The 9,079-nt window shown below is 51.6% G+C and overlaps 1 non-coding gene across 1 annotated transcript; it reads left to right on the top strand.

Annotated features, from left to right (window-relative positions):
• The first annotated feature begins 1,766 nt into the window (after window positions 1-1,766).
• LOC111721835 lies at window positions 1,767-1,873 on the top strand. Its single transcript, XR_002770845.1, has one exon. It is a non-coding gene; the product is annotated as a U6 spliceosomal RNA (small nuclear RNA).
• The last annotated feature ends 7,206 nt before the right edge of the window (window positions 1,874-9,079 follow it).

Genomic DNA, 9,079 nt, shown 5'->3' with positions numbered 1-9,079 from the left:
TGAAAGGTGATTAGGTCACAAGGGCAGAGCCCTCATGCATGGGAGTAGTGCCCTCATGAAGAAGTCAGGAGAGCTCGCTCACCTCCACAGGTGAGGACGCAGCAAGAAGATGCTGCCTGTGAGCCAGGAAACAGACCCTCGCCAGACACTGGGTCTGCCAGCACCTTGATCTTGCACTTCTTTTCCATCCTTCAAAGCCTCGTGAAATAAATGCCTGTTACTTATAAGCCACCTGGTGTATGGTAATTCGTTTTAGGCAGAGCAAACAGACTAAGACAACTTGTGCTGGAATATGATTCAGCCGTAAAGATGAAGAGAATTCTGCCACATCCACCATGGACCTTGAGGACACAGCTCAGTGAAGTGAGCCAATCACAAAAGCACACAGCGTGGGATCTCGTCCACGTGAGAAACAGAAAGTGAAATGGTAGTTGTCAGGGTCTGGAGGGCGGAGGAAATGGAGTGTTGCTTAATGGGCACAGAGTTTCAGTTGTAAGATAGAAGAACTCTGGGGAAGGACTGTGGCTACGGCTGCACACTGGATACACTTAACACCACACTGGGCACTTCAGATGGCACAGTTTATGGTATGTGTATTTTACTGTAATTAACATTTTTTAAAAAGTTATTGTATAACATATGTAGAAAAGTGCACAACTCTTCAGTGGAATTGGGCACATGGACTGGCTCAGGTGGCAACTGTGGAGCCTGAGGTGGAATCAATGCCAGTGCCCCGAGCCCCCGCCGAGCTCCCTCACGGAGTCAGTCCCACTCCTCCCTGCCCCAGCTCCCTGGAGAGCAGCCACTGGAGAGTTCTTTCCCTCGTTTTTGTTTTGTTTTATCCTGTTTTGAGACAGAGTCTCACTTTGTCACCCTCAGAGTGCCGTGGTGTCACAGCTCATAGCAGCCTCAAACTCTTAGGCTCAATCTCAAACTCTTGCCTCAGCCTCCCAAGTAGCTGGGACTACAGGTGCCCTCCATAACACTAGGCTATTTTTAGAGACAAGGTCTCACTCTTGCTCAGGCTGGCCTCCAACCTGTGAGCTCAGGCTACTCACCCACCTTGGCCTCCCAGAGGCCACCTCGCCCAGCCCTTTCCCCATTCTCAAATGTCATATAAAGAGAATCGGGGGCATGTCCCCCTTTGTGCCTGGCTTCTCCCTCTGAACACAACACCTGTGTGTGTCCATGCCGATACGTGCAGTTACATTCCTTTGTTCTCATTGGTGTGTAATATTTTGCTGTATGAACAGACTGCAATTTGTTTATCTGACCTGTTAGAAAGTGTTCTCGGAGCCTCTGATCGGAGATGCAGGGAAACCTGTTGTCAACGAGTCTCCTCTTCCGAGTTTGGAGCTGTTCTGAATTGTATCAACATGAGCCTTCCCGAGCGTGTCTCCTGGTGAGCGTGCAAAGGCAGTTCTCTTCAGCACACAAGGGCTGTCTGCAAAGTGTCCAGCCGTGTACTGTGAAAAATAGAGACATACACGGCTGGCTGCTTTCCGTGGGATTGTGGGGTTGTAGGCCAGTGTGTGTCCAGCCTCAAAAAAAATAAAAAATCTGCACCGAGCAGATTTCTGAGCTGTGGCACTAGCTCTCACTCCCAACAGCTCCCATCCCCACCTCACGACTTTGTCATTTTCATCTGGCACCTTCTGGTGGGTGTGTTGTGGACTGCTCCTCCGTTGAAGTGACAGAGGGTAGGGGCCTGGGGTGGGGGTGGCATCAGGACCTCTCTGGTGGGAGGGCTTTGAAAAGCAGCTCTGGTGCTCGCTTAGGCAGCACATATACTAAAACTGGGATGATGTCGAGAAGATTAGCATGGCCCCTGTGCAAGGATGACATGCAAATTCATGAAGCATTCCATATTTTTGTCAAATCTATTAAGTGTAGAGTATCAATAATTAAGTAAGTGAGGTGAAGGCTATGTTAACCAGTTACATGTAAGCATTCCAAATTGTATATAAAATCAGCACATTGTACCCCATAAATGCATTAATGTATACATGATTTATGTATTTATGACTTAATAAAAAAAGTATACCTTTTGAAAAAAAATGAAAAGCAGCTCTTGTCCAGTGAAGGGTCCTGTGGGAATGTATGACATCCTGAAGCTTTTCATAAATTGGGGTCCTCACACTCACAGAATGATGGAGTGACTGAAAGCCCCTGTCCAGAGCTTAGTGGTGAAGATGGCCACTTACTACCTGTGCAGCCCTGGACTCAGTCCCCTTGTCTGTAAAATGGGCATAACAACAATACCCACTTTATAGAATTAAAAAAAAGAATCTCACTCTGGATAGAGTTCTGTGGCATCACTATAGCTGACAGTAACTTCAAACTCCTTAGGCTCAAGCAATCCTCTTGCCTCAGCCTCCTGAGTAGCTTGGACTACAGGCACCTGCCACATCCAACTAATTTTTCTATTTGTAGCAGAGATGGAGTCCTGCTCTTGCTCAGGCTGGTCTCAGACTCCTGAGCTCTAGAGATCTTCCTGCCTCGGCCTCCGAGAGGGCTAGGATTATGGCATGAGCCACCCGGCCCAGCCATAGGATATTTTTGAGGAACTAATGTCTGTACCATGCTTGAAACAGTCCTTGGCTCCCAGCCAGCACTCAATGAATGTCTGTAGAACTTGGGGAGGCTGGCACCAATGTAGCCTGGCACACAGAGCCATATAACTGCTGACTCCCATTGGAATCTGTGGAAAACCTTCCACCACTTTCCAGGCCCTGGTCCAGGCAAGGCTCAAGCCGAGGCAGCTGGGGGTGAGGGAGGCTGACTGTCACCCCAGGATTATCACAGAAGTCCTTCCCACCCTTATCTCTGGATAGGCAGCTACACCACCACATCCTCAATTTCAGGAGGCTCTGGTGCTGCCAACACCTTTCCCATGGTTTCACTTTCAGTTTCTTGAAAGAGCTGTCTTTCCTGGCCACTGGAGGTGCCGGGAATCTTGTGCCCCTGTCCAAGGCTGACAGATAAGAAATGCCCCTTGTATCTGCCAACATCAAAATCACACTCATCCCAGGGCACGGTGGTCCCACCTCTGGGAGGGTGACTTGGCATAGCAGAGTACATGGTTGTAAACAGCTGGAAAGAAGCTGCCCAGTCAGCTTCATGGAAGTGGCAAGGGGACCACAGACATCACCCATCAGGCAGCTTCTGTGCACCGACGCAGGGCACAGCTCTCCGTGATGAAAGCAAGTGGCACACAGCTCTGCCGGGAGAATGTGCCCCATTCACCTAAGCGGGAACAAACGAGGCACATGCCCCACACACAGAGCGTCTTTTGAAAAGAGGCACATGGCAGTTGCCTCCAGGAGTGGGAGGGAAGTCAGTTTTTTTCTGTGAAGTCTTTGGATGCTTTAAATTTTTGTTTAAATCACGTGTGCATTATTGTTGGGGGTTTTTCACCACAAGTTTCCCCCACCCCCCACTGGGCAGATGGAATTAGAGCAGCTTTCTTTCTTAAATTAGCATGCCAGAGGGACACCCTCTGCAGCTCATTTTCTGAGCTATTTAGGTTAAAATCAATTGGTGCCTCAGAGGCCAACCTGCCTGGGTTCAAGTTCTGGGTGCTCCCATTCTGTAGTTATCTCAGGCAAGTGGCTTAAACTCTCCCAGCCTTGATTTCTCACCTGTAAAATGGCATGATATTGATATTGTTATTATGGATATGCTGATATTGATCTTCATCCATTGATGTTGACATGGTAATAGCAGGCCCTGCCTTGTGGGCTTGTGGTGTGGCTTCAGTGAGCTTGAGAAAGTGCTGGAGATCGCCCGGCATCTCCCGTGTGTCCCACTGCGGTGGGGGCAGGCTGGGCAGAGATCTTTATGCCTACTTGCAGATGCGTAAGTTGAGGCACAAAGTAGCAAAGTCCCATGGGAGAGGCATGGTTGGGGCGGCTAGGCCGTGGACCCACTAGCAACCTGCTCTGTGACCTTAAGACAGTCCCTCCCTCCAGTCAGGTAATTGAGGGGGGCTGGAGGCTGTCCTGGGTGATGTGGGGCAGAAGCACCAGGCCAGAAAGGCTGGGCTTCCAAGGCCTGGTGTGGGTGACAAGTGAGGCAGAAGTACCTCTGAGCCACCTCCGGGTACCCAAACAAGGTGCTACTCTCAGGCTATTTTTTTTTTTTTGAGACAGAGCCTCAAGCTGTCACCCTGGGTAGAGTGCTGTGGCATCACAGCTCACAGCAACCTCCAACTCCTGGGCTCAAGCGAGTCTCCTGCCTCAGCCTCCCAAGTAGCTAGGACCACAGGTGCCTGCCACAACGCCTGGCTTTTTTTTTTTTTTTTTTTGGTTGCCGTCATTGTTGTTTGGTGGGCCCAGGCTGGATTCGAACCTGCCACCTTAGGTGTATGTGGCTGGCGCCTTAGCCACTTGAGCCATAGGCACCAAGCCTACTCTCAGGCTTAGAAGCATCTGCTCTGTGTTCCACACCAGCACTCCCCGCTTTGCCCAGTGCACCAGTCCTCTGGAGTCTTGTTCAGCAGATTCTGACCTGCACAGTGCTGGTGGGGACTGCAGTTCCTCATTTCTAGTAAGCTCCTTGGCAGGGCCAGGGCTGCTGGTCTGAGGACCACAGATTGAGTAGCCACAATCTGCATTTGATCTAAATCATGGCTGACACATATGTACATGTGTATAAAAAGTCAGTGAGCTAGGTGGCACCTGTGGTGCAAAAGGGTAGGGCACCAGCCCCATATGCTGGAGATGGCAGGTTCAAACCCAGCCCAGGCCAAAAAAAAAAAAGAAGTCACAGAGCTGTGCACTTAACATCAGTGCACTTTACGGTATGCAGTAGGCTATGCTTCAGTGGGAAAGATTACACACACACACACACACACACACACACACGATTGTAGATGTTTCACGGACAGGGAATTAAACAATGTAAAATAACATTGAAAAAGAAATCCAGCCCCTGAATCATCTGAGGAATGAACACAGAATGATGCAGAATGGTTTCTGAACCCTTCCCAGGGGCCTGGCCACCCACAGGGGCGCTTAGCCCCTCCCCACCCCACCTTCTCCAGATCTAGCCCCCCACACCCTCCCACTCAGGTGCCGGGCAGGGGTGAGGGGCTTCACACCCCAGGCAGCCTTGCCTTTCTCAGGAAATGTTTGTGGTCTGGTGGGCTTGGCTGTTTGGCCCCCAGCAGGAGGAGGACTTTGCCTAGGAGAGGTCACGCGAGTGGATCACCACCTCTGAGGTGCAGTCTCAGGTGTCTGGCAACTGCTCTGTTGCTCCCACGTACATCTTGGCTCCTTCTGCAGTGGGGGCCACTCTCCCACCATCCCAGGGGAAGGCCTCTGCCTTCCCTTGCCTGCCCGTCTGCTCCCTGGCCATGGCTGTGTGTCTGTCCCCTCTGTAGGGGTGCCCAGACCACTTTGCACGGATCCTTCCCACCCACCCCTACAGCCTCACTGGTTTCCTCACTTAGTTCCTGGTCCCTGAAAGGCATGGAGCTGAGTGACAGAGCATGTTACCCTGGAACTGGCATGTGAGGTCAGACTCGGCTCCTCACCAACTTGCTGTGCGATCATGGGCAACTACATAACCTCTCTGTGCCTTGGGTTCCTCACTTGCAAACACTGGCCTTATGCAGTCGTTTGCAAGGATGAATTTGGGACACGTAGTAAGCGCTCCCTCAGTAAACGGCCTTTGCTTTTGTTCACTCTGAGCACGGCCATTTGCTCTCCCAGCGGCTCGTCATGGCCCAGGACCAGGAAGGACAGGACGAGGACTTCCCATCCCAGGGATGCCTGGCTGCATCTGGCGCCTCTCCCCACCCACCCACCGGCATGCCCTCTGCCTCCCTCTACCTCCCACCTGGGACAACAGGCAGAGATGGGAACCGTGCAGTGTCGTGTGTTTTGTGGTGTCCTAGAATTCCATGACTCCCAGATCACGAATGTGAAACCATCTTGCAGATGAAGAAGATAAGGTCCGACGGCTCACATAACAGACTTGCATGTGTAGGATCTTCCATCTCTGGGTCAGGAGTCTGACTCCTGGTCCCATGTTTGGACTTCTGGACCCAGACCAGCCTGCCTGGAAATCAAGTTGGGTGGGGGAACCCCAAATCCCCCGACCCCCATGGCAGACCACAAATCTGCTGTGGCTCTGAGAGGGGTGGAGGGTAAGGGCACAGTGAGATCAGGAAAAAGAACTGTCATTGAATCTATACCAGGCCAACACCCAGTGAGTGTGATTAAGCACCTGCTATGAGCTTTGCAGCTGTTATCTTTCCTCAATCTCATGGCCGTCCAGTCAGGGAAGGTTTCTGTTTCCATTTTACAGGTAAGAAAACTGGGGCTCCGAGAAGTAAAGTCACTTGCCTAAGAGACTCAGAGATGAAAGAAGGAAGAACTAGAATTCAAACCCAAGCCCTCCTCTCACAGGCTAGAAAACTGAGTTCACATTGCAGTGGGGGAGACAGGAGGTGAACAAGTACACCAGGATTATTTTAGGCAGAGTGATGTTTTATAGGAAATGAAATGAGATTGACATGAGCAAGGACACCACCAGCAAGGGAATAGAAACAACCCAAGTTCAGGGAGAAACAAAGTTTCAGCAGAAACTTTGTTTGAACTAAAATGGGGAGGAGGAAGAAGAGCCTGGGGGAAGAGTGTTGAAGGTATGGTGACAGCATGTGCAAAGGCCCTGAGGTGGGGCCCAGCCTGGCTTTCTGTTGAAGCAGAAAGACCTGCATGGCTGGAGTTCCCTGAGTGATGTTGAGGGAACAGGGGCCACAGAATGCAGCCTGGCCAGTCACGAGGAGTTGGGTCTCTTCTGAGCCTAACGGGAGGCCACTGGAAGGATGGAAGCAGGACTTTAACCAGGTTTTGCTGGGAGCCTTGGCCTTCCTCTTCCTCATACCTGCTCAGGTCAGGTCCAGTCTGGGGAGGATGCTTATAGGAGTGCTCTCAGGCCCCCAACCCTGAGCTATCTGGGATTGGAGGCTCCACACCCCGGGGTTCCAATCCTTGCTCTACCACCCAGAGGCTGCTTCAATTCTCTAAGCCTCCATTTCCTCCGCTGAAAAAAATGGGACCATTGGGCGGCACCTGTGGCTCAGTGAGTAGGGTGCCAGCCCCATATATCAAGGGTGATGGGTTCAAGCCTGGCCCCAGCCAAACTGCAACAAAAAAATAGCTGGGTGTTGTGGAGGGCACCTGTAGTCCCAGCTACTCAGGAGGCTGAGAATCGCCTAAGCCCAGGAATTGGAGGTTGCTGTGAGCTGTGATGCCACTGTACTCTACTGAGGGTGATGAAGTGAGACTCTGTCTCTAAAAAAAAATGGGACCATCCACCCACACTGCCCTTTGCACACAGTCTGCAACCCGGATCACACCTGGCATGTTTGCAGTTGTCATTGGCACCGTCCCTGTGGTGCCTTCTCACACCCAAGACCAGTCATGCCCTGGCTCCCTGCTGTGGGTACTCTCTGCCCAGGCAACGTTCTGAGGAATCACAGGTGCCTGGGGACAGCTTGCTCTGGGAACTCTCTGTTCCTGTTTACTAACATGGTCAGGTCAAGTGTACTCCCCACAGGGGCTGTGCTCGTGGAGGGTCCAAGGAGTGAGCTCCTGGAGCCATCTCAGCTCCTAGGATGGGTGGTCAGAGAGCCTTGGTTTACCCACTTGTCAAAGGGCCACCGTGACCCCAGACCTCTTCAGCACTTGTTCCCTGATTTGGGGATTTCAAGGATTAGCAGACTTAAAAAAAGAAAAAAAAGAATGATTGGTAAACTACCAATTTAAAAAATCTGCCCAGGACGGAGTTGTGAAGAAACCAAATCACATCTGTGACGTTCATCACTTGCTAAAAGTCAGGACTGCTGGCGAGCCTGTGTGCACACACACATCCTCTTGGACTGTCAGACGAGAGCTCGTCCCTAAGATGGCAGGTGCTGTTCTGGACACTTGTGATAGAGAAATGGATGCCTGGGGACATGAAAGGACGTGCCAGTGGCCACTCAACTGTTAGATGGCAGGGCCAGACTTCAAACCCCGAGGGCCAGCTCCCCAACCTGTACTTTGCACCCCTAGGCCAATTGTCCTCAAAACTTTGACAGGATCAGCCTCATCTGGAGAGCCCCCCGGGGTGTCCAGTAACTGGGGTAGGCCTAGGACCCTGCATTTCTAACAAGTCCCCAGCCGGTGCTGGTGCTGCTGGGCCCAGACCACCCTGTGAGAACCTCTGCTCTTTGCTTGTCTATTCACTGAGAGTGGCTCTAGCTTTATGAAGAACCTGCTATGTTTTTCTCGTTTTCTCTTTTTGCTTTGAAGACACTGTCAGGGACGATGAGAACCAGCATGTGGGCCCCTCACCTGGAGCCAGGTCTGGGGCTCTGGGGCTATCCCCCACGTACGGGTGGCAGAGAATTCCCAAGTGACAAGTGGGGTGATGGTGACCCCCCCTGCCTCTCTCCAGGTGGCCAGGGGGTGAGGAAGAGAACCCCTGCTTGGTGAAGAACCTTTGCCGTCTGAGACAACATTAGCGTTTACTGAGCGTTCAGTGTGTTCCAGGAGTGATTTTACCCATTTATTTACCAAACGTTCGTTGAGAGTGTTCTAGGTACCAAGCAGGCACTGTTCTGAGGTTTACATCAACTAATTTATTTTCCATTACAAGGTAAAGAATGTCATCTTCACTTTCCAGGCAAAGAGATGGGCACAGAGAGGCTGGGTTACTTGCCTGAGGTCCAACAGCAAGGAAGCAGTAAAGTCGGGGTTCGAGTCAGGCTGGAAAGCTCCAGACTCAGACTCTTTCCTCACCGTGTTCTCACTGATGAGATCCCAGGTCGGGGCTGGGATGATGGGAGAGCACCACCTGCCATTGCCCCTGGCTTACGAGGTGTCGTGGATTAAAAACTGCCCCCCCCCCAGCTTGGCACTCGTAACACAATGGTTACCACGACAGCTACATACGCCAAGGGTGGTGGGTTTGAACTCGGCCCGGGCCAGCTGCAACAAAAAATAGCTGGGCATTGTGGCAGGTGCTTGTAGTCCCAGCTACTTGGGAGGCTGAGGCAAGAGAATCACTTAAGCCCAAGAGTTTGAGG

The sequence above is a fragment of the Otolemur garnettii genome, unplaced genomic scaffold (assembly GCF_000181295.1).
Source record: "Otolemur garnettii isolate 467f Iridium unplaced genomic scaffold, OtoGar3 scaffold00189, whole genome shotgun sequence".
In the NCBI taxonomy this organism is placed as follows: domain Eukaryota; kingdom Metazoa; phylum Chordata; class Mammalia; order Primates; family Galagidae; genus Otolemur; species Otolemur garnettii.
The sequence above is the reverse complement of the archived record's forward strand: the minus strand, read 5'-3'. Positions and strand labels throughout refer to the sequence as shown.